This window comes from Camelus dromedarius, chromosome 3 (assembly GCF_036321535.1).
Source record: "Camelus dromedarius isolate mCamDro1 chromosome 3, mCamDro1.pat, whole genome shotgun sequence".
NCBI lineage: Eukaryota > Metazoa > Chordata > Mammalia > Artiodactyla > Camelidae > Camelus > Camelus dromedarius.
Window position 1 is genome coordinate 8,235,629 of NC_087438.1, and position 14,569 is coordinate 8,250,197.

General features: G+C 43.1%; 1 protein-coding gene across 4 annotated transcripts in view; it reads right to left on the reverse strand.

Moving 5' to 3' along the window:
* Positions 1-14,569, reverse strand: part of CTNND2 (catenin delta 2) — an 886,119-nt gene that overhangs the window by 512,602 nt on the left and 358,948 nt on the right. The gene's annotated exons all lie outside the window — the stretch shown is intronic.

Below are 14,569 nucleotides of genomic sequence, written 5' to 3' on the forward strand. Positions count from 1 at the left end.
ACCCATAAATCGAGCAAGAAAAATTAATGACATACTTGTGTAATATTGCAAGAAAATGGTTTTATGATAAATTAGCTTATCTTCCAGCAAATCGGAGTCCCTCCCCACCGTCCTGCAGTGGAACAGGCTTTGTGCCCCGTTGACTTCGAGCGTGGCTAAGGGACTCGATTCAGTTGATGGGATGGAACAGAACGGTATGGGATGTGAGCATCAGAGGGTGGGGGGATCCCATGAGAGAAGGTCACGCCCCTTCATCCTGGGCTCAGAATGACCAGACACCACTCTGATCTGCCAGCAAACTGCACACACCCTACTTCACGAGTTATGTGCACAACAGTAAGTGTGCAAATAAATGCTTGGCATTATCGGACACTGGGCTCTGCGGTGGTTCATTATGCAGTTTTGTGGCAGCAAAAGGTAACATTAAAAAGAGCCTTAACGTTAAAAATTGCTCTTATCATCTCCCCCAATATACATGCACACTTGCACTTGCAAACACACAGAAACACACACACACACACACACACAGATTTGCTAGGCACCAGACTTGACTACAGAAGAAGCAACAGAGAAATGACGTCTAGGAGGCTAAGCAGATGTGAGCCATCACTCTTGACTCTACCACTAAATGATGGCTGGTGAGGCCGTGACTGAGTTAAACCTGGCTGCTACTACTGGCTGTGCTCTGGGCTTCGTTATAAACCTACTGTATAGAGTATTTCAGCTTTTCAGCAATTTTTTTCTTTTCCCTCAAGAAAGGAAGGGTATCAGTGAAATGCAATGGCAAAGGAGGACCGCACTGAGCAGCTGCACATACAGGATCTCAGTTTCCAGCTTAGGGAAACCTCCGTCTTTTCTAGCACGTGTCTTTACAGCCAATAAGATGCTGGCACTTAAAGCTATTACACTGCTCCCTTGAGTATAGTTGGGGGATTTTTATGTTGCTATAATGCTTCCCGCTTCTTAAGGGTTTTTTGGAGCAAATCTTTTAACCATGAAGTTGTACTGCATAGACTCCAGGATGACACTGAAAGGCACCTAAAAGAGAGAAAACTGCATTGATATATTTGGTCATTGCATTAATTGCTGCACCAATCTAAGTTCTAGATGTGATTTTTTTAAATTATCTGATGGCTCTTAAACATTCTCATATCCTAAGAATGTAAATACATTAAAATACAGAATTCATGAAATCTGGAGTCCTTTCTACTGTGCTGGGAGTTCTTCAAACAGGACAGGTAAATTTCTTGTTCTCAGATACACGGGTTTTCAGAACGTTAGAGTTGAAATAGGCTTCAGAACTCCTCTAACCTAGTGCAAATTTTGTGGGTCATCCTTTGAGGATCTAGTGAAACCAATGAAATGCCTCCCCAGAAAAAATTTCAAATCAAAATTTGATACATACTTACAGGGAGTTCAGACTATTCTAAAACCCATCTATGGACAGACACCTCGTGACTTCATGGTCTCCAGAATAAGAGCTCTGATCTTGTCTATATTCTAGATGAGAATCATTTTTCCTGTCCTCTCCATCTAGTTCTCCGCTGCCCTGCAGTGACGGCCCAAAGCCTGGAGAGAGGTCGGATCACTGCAGGATTACTGTTCACCAACTTGCTTCTGATCTGCTTAAAACTTTCGGAAGTAATTGGAGAGAAAAGGATTATGCTGTGGTGTAGCCGTCACCCACCTTTCAAAAACTGTCAACATCTGGTCACCCTGTTTCATCTGTTCCCCCTCCTTCACTTTTTCGGCTGAAGTGTTCTAAAACAAACGCATGGCATCTTACTGTTTCATCCATGAAATCTGTAATGTGCACGTCCAGACAACAAGGATATGCCATTACCCTGATTCGTAGAAATTCCCAGATCCAACAGCAACCCCTCCTATCATGATTCCAAATTCATACTAAAATTTCTCATCCTGAAGATTTTTTAAACAGTTGGTTTGTTCAAACCAGGGTCCAAAATATTTGCATATTTAATTTGCTTGTTCTATTTCTTAAATGTCTTGTATTTTAATAGCCCCTTCCTGAGTTCTCTTTTTATTGATTTCTTTTAAAAAAAGAATTTTTTTTTTCTTGAAGAATCTCCCACATTCTGGATTTGGCCACTAACTCCCTTATACTCCCACTGAATTTGTTCTATCATCCTACAGTGGATGCCCTAAAATTAGAAAGCGGTGATCTTTATTTTTTGCTTTATTCTGTTTAACCCCAAAGGGAGCAATAGTCTGTGAGAATCCCGTTAGTCTGTGGAGAGTGGGAATTATGGAAGACGTGTTTTCATCGTTCAATCTGAACTTCCCTCCTCTCTTTTCTAATATAAGTGCTTTCACTATTTTTCTGAGTCATTACTCTTCTAAGAAACAGACCTTTCCTGATAAAGCAGCTCTCTTTTTCCTGCATGTGTTCTGTTTGAAGAGCAGGTAGGTTGTAATCGAGTGTATTCCAAATCTCGCACTGAGACAATGCGCATGGAAGTGTCTGGTACAGTTCCCAACAAATGGCCAGATCTTAAATGTTGGTTGAAGCTAAACTGAAATTAATCTCATCGATCAGTCCCAATAACTATACATCAGTTATTAAAATAAATCATCAGTTTCTGGATTGAGGAAAACAACGCATCATACATAAACCAAGATACTCTCTGTATTGACAATGGAATAAAAATACCCCTTCCCATTCATTGTTAGGGTGTCAACTTCTAGGGAATCCTGTGCTTATCTGGTACCAAAAACTGATGCTCAAACCAAATCAACAATGTAAAAAATACCCTGAAATGTCTGAATACTCAATAAACTTAGGTAGACAAAAAAGTATCCTAAGTCAGTTCAGATCTCACCATTGCAGGAAAAGTGAAAACTCCACATACTTATCACCAGTCACTGCAAATATCACCTGGCTTACTCCTCCAAGAGCTGCATATTCGAACATAAATATTGAACACCAGGCGGTGAAGTATGCGGTGTGAAACGCATCTCAAAGTAGACTATGTTCTTATCTGAAGAACATAAACAGAATTGATTTTTTTTTTTTTTGGTATTCTCCCAGGTAGACTTAAAATCTGCTACTCAGAGAAAACTAAGGGTTATTATTATAACTTAGATAAACAAAACCTAATGAACCCTGATGTGAGGATGGCATTTAGCAGAACATAAGCAGGTCAGCCGTCAGCACCTCTTAATTTGCAATTAATCAACCACTGCCTTCTAATATCTCTTCCACTGAATTTTCTTGTTGTTCACCTTTTTGCGCATCCCAAGCATATTTCAAAACTCCTGAAAAGCAGAGGCTACTCCAGCAAAGCCACTGAAGGAAACAAGTTTATCCGATCATTCATTCTTTCATTAGACAACTTGTTAAAACACCATGGTTACACACTCAGCCAATGTGACAGGAAAGAATGAAACAAAAATCATAGTTCTTGTCCTCAACAGACTGACTTCTTTGAAGCCCTCTTCAACCCATTCCTGGGAACCGGGGAGAAGCCCCAGAGCTTCCTGTACAAGGCAGGGTCCTCCATGATGGACTCTTCCCTGAGAAGACCCCCTACTGCCCCAGAAGAAGAATGAGCTTTCCCATCTGTGCTTCTGGCAAATGCTCCCACTCCTTGCCAGTAAAGAGTGACCGCCAGGCCTCTCACCTGACCAAGGACCATTCAAGAACAGCAAAAGCAGAAACCACGGAAGCCCTGTCTCTGAACACAGAAAGGGCCTTAGAACCCAATTTGAAAGTCACCATTACACTCATGGGTTCCATAATTCAACAAATACTTGTTACACACTGCCAGGTGCTGGGCAGTCCTTAGGTGCTAGCCAGCCAGGGCTGAACAAACTTACACCTTTCTTCAAAGAAAGTGAACTCAAGGAGTCTTGCGGGGGAAGCCGAGTCTTACACAAGCCATAATAAACCAGTAGTGCTGGCGGACAGCTGGTTTGAACTGGGGGATGGAAGACTGGTCAAGGGATGTAGTAACAGCTGTGCTGGTTGTGGGACCCGAGCAGCGGCTGGACTAGCTACTTAGCTACTGCAGGAAGCGGTACAGACCATTCGTGACTGTGGATGACTTATAAACCAAACACGGATGAGATACAAATAAATTATATGTATGTACAATGAGACTCTTCAAAAAAAAAAATATATTCCATCCTTGCCTTCCACATCCTTCACGCCAGCACTCCCAGCCTCACTACCACCATCCACCTTCATGACCATGTGGGGTAACCTCTGTGTGCTTCCATCCCTGCTCATACCAGTCACCATGGGAAGCCCAGGAACCCCGGGTCCCCGTCAGCTCCTAGACCATCATCCTCAGGAGGCTTTGCACAACTTTTTGTCTAAGTCCATCTTCCACCCTCATCAACCCCTGGAACCTTTCCACTGTGTTCTCTGCCACTATGTCTTGTCTTCGTGGAGGGACAAAGAAGGAAGCTCTCAGTCCCAAAGGAGCATATTTTAAAAATCATGAAAGAGGAGACCTTGAAATAGTGACAGAAATTTTACCATCAGAAATTGAGGCAGCATGTTGGCAATTATAAAAAATGTTGCTGTTAATAGCAGGTGTATATATCTTTCTTGAGTTAATTCTTCTTTTGTGGTTGGCTTTATTCCTTTGATAACTATGTAAGTTTAAAAAGCCAAAGCCCTAAACATTCTTGGAAACAATGAACAATACACAGACGCAAATTAAAAAATGCGTGCAGTATATTGTGTGTATGTATTTACATGCAATATATTGTATGTGTGCAGTCAAATTGTAACAATTCTGCCTTATAAAACTGCTAAATGAAAAAAAAAGAAATTGAGGCAGCATGCTTCTCACACAAAGGAAATTCAACAAATTGAGGGCAGAAGTGCCTGATGTGTATTTTAACATCAAACACGAGCCCTAATAGAAGTTTCAGTAATGTCGGTAGTTAAGCGTATGAAAATTTAATTGTCATCTAGATTATTATATTCACATTAGAAACGGTATCAATGAACGAAATGGTATACAGCCACAGAAACAAGCCTAAAGATTGCAGTGGGGGAGTATTTATGACTTCAGAGGGGTCAGCTTGCATCTGGGCCCTCGGCATTTTCAGACTGCCATCTGTCCCTGCAGCAATCACACAAAGGCAGCCTGCAAATTCACGCGCCACGCGGGGAGGGCACAGCTCACCGCCTTATCACCTCTCCTAGACTGTGAGTACCTGCACAAGGTAAGGGGAGGTGTTCATGCTTCATGAGAGCTGTCAGTCTTAGTTTCTTGCCAGATCCTACTTGCCAAGAACACGCTGTGGCTCTCAGCTCTTTACATCTGGGCTGTTACATTTCCCTGGGGAATACTGCCTTCAATTGAGAGATCAATTGCCGAAGTGACCCCAAACTGCCATAGGTGACTTCTTTAAGATTTTTATATTATTACTCTAAATTTCTGTTTTCTGACTTTGCTTTTGGGTGAATTTAAAAGCTGTCAACCACGTGGTAATATGATTCCAAAAATAAGCAAGTAATATATGCACCTTTGTTAGAAATTCAAATGGCACAAGGAGGTATCTGACGATGTTGTTCGTATTCAAAAGCAACAGATCCCAGCTGGTTTATTAACCTCACACAAAGACAGCTTTAGTCATGAGAGTCAAGACACAAAAAGCTTTCTCCCAAACTCCAGACAAGCCAGAGAGAGTTGAAGATCTCAACATATTTTGCAAACAGTTTCGGCATTATTTTTCTTTCCGTAAACTGACTTTATAGGTGCTTGTACCGCCACAATGCCTGTCCATGTCTTGTGACAATTACTTATGGAACAAGTACGGATGCTATCATGAATAGAACCTAAGTACACTCTTCTCTACCTCCTTTTCCAAACTCTGATCCTGGGAGTGGGAGCCATTGAGAGAGTAACACAATGTGGAAATCACTCACAGAGAAAAAATTCTGCCTCAATTACATCAAATCAGTATTTCCATTTAAATGCCTTTACTATTATTTCATCCTGAAAGATAATTATCAAAGCACAAAAGATATGAATGAGAGTGCAAGAGAATCATTACATTTATAACTGACATTCCCTGGAAGGTAAATGTTTGGTCGCCATTTGTAACTTTTACGTGTGAACAGGATTAACTACAGAGAATGCAGACAGAGTATGTGCTTCTCCCACAGCAACTCCCACCCTCTCTGTGGGACCATTTCTACTCCTTGGATAAAATCACAGGTGGGTGGTCCCCGTCATCTCCTCCTCCTCCTCCTCTTCCTACTCATTCTCATTCCTAGGTCTATCCTTTTTCTTATCCTTATGTTGATTACTCAGATGATAATTTTAGAAGTCCTTTTGAGACAGGAAGGAAGGGGGCAGGGCATAACCATGGAAAGAATGACATGGCCATTGAGGAAAAACAGGATAGAATAAAGACTGATCAGAACCAACGAGGACCAAGATGGTGGAAGATCTGACTTTCTGTAACCTTGAGCCTCATTACACGCTCATTGTAATACACCAGCATGTTAAATGACACACCCACAGGTGCTCTGAGAGGGCCAAGGCTGACCATTAAAGGCCAGAAAGTGAGCGGCAGCCCAATTCCTGGGAATCCCAGCCCCTTCCCCAAAATATTTGGAATAATCCTCCCACTTGTTAGCATATGAAATTACCCAGCCCATAAATACCAACCCCCTCCACACCCCCGGGGCTGCTCTCACTTTCTGACATGATCTGCGTTTTGCCTATGGAATGTGTATCTCTCTCAATAAAACTGCTTTCGTTTTACTTTTGCTCGGTCTCGAGTTCTTTCCTACACGAAGCCAAGGACGTTCACTTGGTGGTCCATTCCAGGGGCTCACGCACACCCACCTGGGACATGATATTTCCTCCTCCTGCAACGCTGTGTGTCATAAAAGCAAGATAATTTCAGTAATTAAACTGTCCGGTTGCTTGTAAGAGTCAAAATTCCAAAATACATATAAAAGTTCAAGAGCCTTCCCACTTTGAACCTGCTTCAGTGGGGAAGCCTCCAGTAGTAAAGCAGAGAAGTGTCTGACCCCTCACTGAGTCCCTGACCTTGAATTTCTCTGGCTTCACACCCGAGCTTGCTGGCTGGGGCTTCCCACTCGTTCAAGAGTCAGCACGGGTGGGGTGAGTACTGAGAATGGGAGAGTCTGACTTGAGGAGAAAGTTCATGGACCAGCTTTGATGCTCGGTGGTGTGGACATCTGTTGGGAGCTGACTCCTTACCCCTGTGGAAAAGATGTTCAGGAGGGACATCTGAAGGTCACTGCCTGGGACGTGGGCAATACCTCTCCACTGTTCTTCCACTAACATCCACCCCAAGCCCAGTGCTACACCTGACAGTGTCCTTGTAGCCTTCTTTTCTAAAGTTTCCCGCTCCTGGTAAGCTTCCAGAGTGGGGTTCTTTCCCCAATGACCCAGCAAGGCTCCTGTACCAGGGTCCACATCTTGTCCCCTCTTCGCCCCATAGTCCAAAGGGCCATTTTCTCTCCTGTGGCTCCCCGCTTTGCTGCCATGGGCCACTCCAGCCAGCTTCTGCCTGGGGGCTGGGTAGGCTTGAGTTATAAACTGGTGAAATATTTCTATAAAAGAGAGTTGATGTGTCTAAGAAAACTAGGTGGAATGCTCTGGAAAGGCATTACCCCAAGTTACTGAAAAACTGATGAGAAAAAAAGGCAAAAGATGAAAAGAATCATAAAATACAATTTAAAACATTAGTCAAGAAGATCTCTGTATTCCAACTACGTCACAAGTAACTCTAAGTGCCCTCCTTTTTGAAAACACTAGGACCCGGAAGGGGCAGGGCTGCATGAGGGGTGACGTTTGTACCCAATGGATGGGAGGCAACACAAGAAAAGGCCCAGCTCCTCAGCAGAAAGTTAGCAAAGGACTCAACATTTGCACAGTTTATGTTAAAACAAATGCCTAACGGATGCATGCATCATATTTTTGACTTTCTCTTTGAACCAGGTTTTTCAACTGCCTGACCCTCTCCCACCATCACTGACTTGGTAAGAAGAGAGAGTTTCCATCCTGCCATATTGTCTCCTCTCCTCAGGCTGTGGAGTCAGAAAACAAAAGGGAAACCCCCACAAATCTGAGGCAGAAAACAAAAACAAAAGCTTTTCAGGTTTTGAGCCCCCCTCCCATATCTGTTTTTTCATTCATGCCCCCAATTCTAAGTATATTAGTCCTCTTATGTCTCCACATCTGCACTGCGTAATCCCTCAAAAAGGCACCACAGGCAGGTTTCCGTGAAGGGAATTCCTTATCCTGCGAATTAAAACTCAACAGCTCCTCACCGTCTTCCTCCGTTGAGTTATTCTCTGGAGCACTGACACAGGCATCCACCTGCTTCCTGTGCTGTTGGGTTGCGTTTTCCTCCTATTTCTCTGACTACTTGTTTTTTCCCTTCTTCAGTGCTACCCTCATTGGCACAACCCGAGGTTTGTCTTCCCCGCATTCACAACTCCTTGATTCAAGCCCGTTATTTCAACTCACACATCTAGGGTGGCACCAGTGGTGTCTCGATGCCAACAGCTCTGAGCACTGCTCTTGACCACTGGCAGGGGCTCAACAAAAGTGGTGAATGAATGGGCAACTTCCAAATCTACCTTGTTAGCCTTGACGTCTTCCCAGGTTCCAAATCTACATTCCCAGGGTCATCACTGGGCAGTGCCCAACAGGGACAGTTACTTAATTGAGACTCTTTTCCTTTATCTAGCACCCAGAAGTGATAATAAAATATCAGTGATGATGATAAAATGATAAACATTGTATTATAAACAATGACGCATGCCAAGGACTTACAAAGTGCTAGGAACATACCAAGCCCTCCGTAAACAGTAGCTTTGTTTCATGACGTATTAGATATCGCCTTTCCGATGTCATCTCGTATTTGTCTAAAACTTAATCCATTACCTTAAACCTAAAAAGTGGTTCTCGTCCTCTGTGCCTTGCTTCAGTGACTCGATTACCACAGCTTTAGTCATCTATTTCTGAATCAGTTTCTACTCCCTTCTCAACCCTTACCTCCAATAAATTACCAAATTCTGCCCATTTCCCCAACCTCGCCTCCAAAAAAAAATCTACAAAGCTAAAAATATTAAAGCTGAACTGTGTTCCTCTTTCTGTTCCCACAGTCACTGACCTACTTTGGGCCCTCGTCATCTTTCATCTGGACCGTGCAGTAGGCCCCTTCCTGGGCTATTGTACGTGGATGCCTTATACAGCACCAGCCCGTAATAGTCCCCCTCTGCTTCTGAAACACTCTGAGACGGATGCCAGTTATATGTCTACACGATAATGTTTTTAAATGGCTCGGAAACTTTCAACGGCTCCTTACTACTTGAAGAATCAATTCATGCTTCTAAGCATGAAACGATCTGACCCCAACCCACCTTTCCAATCTCCTCTCCCAGGTGCATGTAGGCGGGTACCTGTGATTCCCTGCCTGGGGCACTTTCTCAGATTTCCAGTGCATTCCCTTGCTGTAGAAAAGATTCTGCTTCCATTTCTGAGCATCAAAACCTTACTTGTACTTCAAAGCCCTTCACTTTCCGGATGCTCTTCTGTATAACTGTTTTTTTTTGGGGGGGGTGGAATTAAGACCGTCTTTCTCCATTTTTCTGTGATGTTTCCTCAAAACTTTTATAAGCCATGTATTCTGTCTGTGTTCAATAATAATTTATACACATGCAGCCATTATATACAAATGTATTTGGACATCTATGTGTTATAGACTAACAGGCTGTATGCCTGTGGAGGATTTTATTTATCTTGACTTGACTTAACACAGCGGTGGAAGGGTTCAAAACATGAATGAATAAATGTATAAACATATCCTACTCCACATAAATCTAACTGTGATCACTGGCATTTTGAAATGTGTTATAAAATATGTGGCAGGAAACACACATTTTTTTCTAAATTATATAAAATAATTCCCCAAAGTTGTTAGTCAACTCTGGCTTATTTATTACCTGTTATAAATTTAGTACAATCTAAAAAACTTTTGGTTGAACAATCAGGACCAGACTTCAGATCAGTTTGGCCCAGGCTCACTTAGCACTGCATTACTTACATATTCCTGTGACAGGGGCTGAAATCCTATAACCGACCCTGGCGCCTACCAGAGAATGACTCTATGTCCCTCCATCTCTCTACTTTGAGCATCCGCTGTCTTATGACTTCCGGTGCTATTGGGTTTCTGGCAGTTGCTTCCACTCTGGGTAAGCCCTTCGGGTACACAGTCTGGAGACGGCCCGCTGGGCATTACTGGCTTTTCCTTTAGATCTATCTGTCCCCTCACCTCCACGTGCCGCACTCCTGGGACAAGCAAATTGTGCCAACCCACACTTCCAAAGAGGCCAGACTCTCTCCTGGAACTTGGTATTCTCTCCTTAACAGCTGCATGGAGCCTGCCAACCTGATATAAACCTCTGGTGAGAGACTGAATGCCCTGATGCTGGGGAATGATCTCCCATTTGTGCACAATAAGGAGCAATTGGATAGAAAGTCACTCTGAGAAGAAAATTAAAGCTAAGCAATGTTTAGATTATTTTCTTACCAAAAGCCATGAAGAAGAGAAGTGTCAAAAGTCTCACTGAAAAGAGATCCCTGCAGAAAGATGTGACTATAATTTGTGTCCCTGGTTCAGTAAACACTCAATGCCTTAGTAGAATATAAGGAGGTACAATGTTTAGATTCTCCACCTCTACCCATTCTCTTTATGCATACCACTGTGTCACGACGTCAGCATGGTGCCACCTGGAGGACTTCTGCCTCTAACACTCAGCTCAGACATCAGTCTTCCCAAGGCCAGCCCCAGCCTGCCCTGACGCCCCTCTCACTGTGCTTGCCTTCACACCTTCATTCTAGCATTCATCACCTCGTCACACATTAAACATCCGACTCCCGCCACCACTAGGATGTTTGAGTGCTTAGAGGAGAGATGCTATTTTAATTTTAACTGTGTTTCTTCTACTGCTATTCACATCCCCAACAGAGAGTCATCAGCACTTAAATGTTTGTGGAATGAACAAGCCTGAAAGAATGAAAGGGTTGATTCCACCTAAATGACGACACTTCAAGTTGGAAAACAAGTGCTTATTCTTCACCCTGACAATTGTCCCGGAACCCCCAAGTGGCTGACTCGTATTTGGGGAACACGTTAGATGCCTTTGGAAGATGCAGTCATTCTCCTGCAAGGCTCTCTGATATCCTGAGCCAGTTATGACGTTCTGGTTCCAGGATGATGGAGGTGCTGCTGGGTAAAGGATCTTGGAATTTTTGAAGCCGAAAAGGTGCTGTTTCAAGTAGTGCGGGTCCTGCATTTGATAATGACAGATGGAATTTAACTTTGCGGTACACGTCCCTTCTGGGGGACATCACTTTAGGGAGCCCTTTCAGTCATGCAGATGGTAGGCAAGTGTGACCCCAGCATGGGCTTCAGCCCAGGACTTTAAGTGTGGTATAGTAATATGAATTGAGTATATTTTTAGCTAGGCTACTCCTATGAAGAGGAAGAAGGTGTCCTATGCCTGTGCTTGAGACATGCCCATAATGACTCCACACAGTTCTCAGAAAATCTGGGGTGGGGGCTGGGGAGTGGGTATTGGGGTGGTCTAATCTCTCTTAAACTCTCCTTAAAGAAGAACCTGTGACTAGAAATCAGACTGGGTTTGGTCCCCTATACCTGTATTGTTGGAGTCTGACGTAGTTAAGATGAGGATGGTCCAAATGGAAAATATCACTGTGTATTGTGACGGTCTCTGCAGAGGACTGAATGTGTGTGTGTCCCCAGCCTCACCCCAACCCCCACCCCCACCCCCACCTAAATTCATCCGTTGAAATCCTAGCCCTCCTGTGTGATGGTATTAGGAGGCGGGGCCTTCGGAAGGTGGCCAGGTCATGAGGGTGAAGCCCTGCAATGGGATTAGTCCCTCTTAGGGATCCCAGGGAGCTCTCTCGCCCTCTCTCTGCTGTGTGAGGGCGTAGCAAGAAGGCAGCCATCAGCAAACCAGGAAGAGAGGCCTCCCCAGAACCTGACCATGCTGCACCCTAATCTTGGACTTCGGCCTCCAGAACTGCGAGAAATAAGTTACTTCTTCTTATTTGTCAGTGAAATTTTGTTAGAGCAGCCCAAACAGACTAGGATGGTCTTATACAGGGGCCAGGGTGTGTCCTGTAGAGGAGGGCAGGGGGTTCTGCTCAGAAAAGGGACTGTCCCTTCTCCATCATCCAGAGGCAGAAAAAGAGCTGGCCTTCAGAATGGGGAGGGGGTTCCTATTCCTCCGTGGCTCCAGGGGGTGCCACATGGTCTTGGAGGATGCGGCAATGAGGTACAAGGTGCCCCCCACAAGGCTGCTGAAGCCTGTCATGGGCTCATGCACGGCCAGCACCTGGATCTGAGAGCAGGTGGACATCCTTTCCTCATGGGCTTTCCCAAATTTTTACAGTAATCAGAGCTATGGGAACCAGAGTGGTGGGGTGGGGGAAGTCCTGTCCATATGAAATGCTCAGAATACTGAGAATAAATCTGTGTGGGCTGACCTCCAGCAAATAAGGAGAGAGAAGTCTTCTGACAAGATGCACTGGACAGAGAAAGCAGAAGAATTTTATTTTGTCAGCATTAGCTACCTATGAAGGTGGCAGTCTTCATCTCTGTCTTCAGTCCCTCTATGTTATGGCTGCTAGGATTTAGAATTACTTTAAGTATATGAAATAATACTCTAATCTCCAGTGAGTTATTCTAAGGAAATAATTCAGCTACTAGAAATTGCTGGTCTCTCCTCAGGCCAGAAAATGTTTGCTTACAAACATTTCCTTTTTTTTAGGCACAAAACCAGGAGCCTGTTCTGTAGCCCAAGTTCTCTTCGTCCACGTAAGCGTTTAAATGCACAGTGTTAGGCTAACGTGGATCCAGACTTTTTTCCTTGCATTTCTGTTGATGGTTGGCTAAGCAAACAATTACTGCGTTCTTCAGACTTCGGGCTGAATCAACAGATGTCCTGCTGGAGAGGAAGGTGTTTCCCTTCTGTCTCTGATAATGACAATGCAAAGGAGAAAACTGGTTTTCTTTAATGTAGCCCCAAACACCATATATCAACACATTATCAAATGAAATTATCTCTTTTATGCTGTACTCGAAAAAAATTTTAATATTCATGTGAAATAAAAAACGCTTAGAGGCAGAAAAAAATAAATGTAACATAAAAAATGTCTCCAGGATGCAACACCGTTTCCCAGTCATCATGAAAATGACAAAACAGGTGCTACTGAGGTTAGAACTGAAGAGAATCACTAGAAATACTAAGTTGGGCTGACATCAACACGATACTAACACCAGATACTAACACCGTTTGCCTTTGGCGTAGGCAACTTACTGAGAGCTCTGAATTCTTTTTAAAAGACAAAAACCAATCAAGGGCTTTAAAATACAAAAGAGTGCCATGAAGATCAGGTAACTAAGCGTTAAGGCAAAAAGACCACATTTCTAGGAACTCTATAAAGCCTGACATTCTGTTGGTTTCCCTAAGGCACTGCATCAGTGAACAGATTTGGGTTTTATTGGCTAGAGGGAACGATTCTCTGTAAATACAGGCATTTAGACTTATAAAAGGCACTTATAAAACGGATAGAGGATGCCAGAAATTATACACACTGTGGACTATAAAAAATACTGTTAAAAAAGCCACCCTGTAGGAGGTTCTATAACATTTATCTAGTTGGAACCAGCTTTGTATTTCCCCTGATTCTCCCATTTAACAGTAGACTTTGTGGGGTAGGGGAAGAAAAGAAAGTAAATAATGAAAAAACGTAAGAAAAGTATGAGGGTTAAAGAGTGGCTCATGGAAAAGGGAGGAGCTTGAAATCAGGAGAATATTTATAATTATAGGGGAGAGCAATTGAGCAGTAGAGAAAGGAGCCACAGAGAGTTTCAAAGTAAAATAAAAGGTAAATGAGTAAGAAATGAGTGCTTGGTTTGCTTATTTTTTAAAAAGGTACAACTCATAAAAAATCTCTGAGGTAGGAAACAGACTGCAGGTCGATGCAGTAGTCTCTTTCTCTTTCTCCTTCCCTTTCTTTAGCGAGAAATGCATTTAAATGAGAGCAGACACAGCTCTTCCAAACAGGCTTTACTGGGGAGCGGGTTTAAATTTCTCAACTTTTCAAGAGAGGGCTCCTCCACCCCACCTTACTAAGGCAAAAATGCTTGTTGTAACTTTTAGGAACAGAATCCAGTCTTCACAAGATACAAACAAGATAATTTAAAAAAAAAAAAAGCCCTGCATTTTCACCAAGACCAAAACCCCTTGCTACTTAAGTGGGGTCTTTGTTCCTTACAACATGGGAGACATCTAAGAGCTCGTTACAAATGCTAAATCTCAGGCTCCATCCTCAGATGACTCAGTCTGAATCTGCGTTTAGCAAGATGCTTGATTCCTATGATCATTAAAGCTGCACTAGATAAATAACTGTTGTAAGAGATAAATTGAGTTTGTTGAGGTATCATTTATGACAACTTTACCTTGTGATTATGTTTGTGTAATCAAGTGTCCTTAATTTGTACTTTCTCC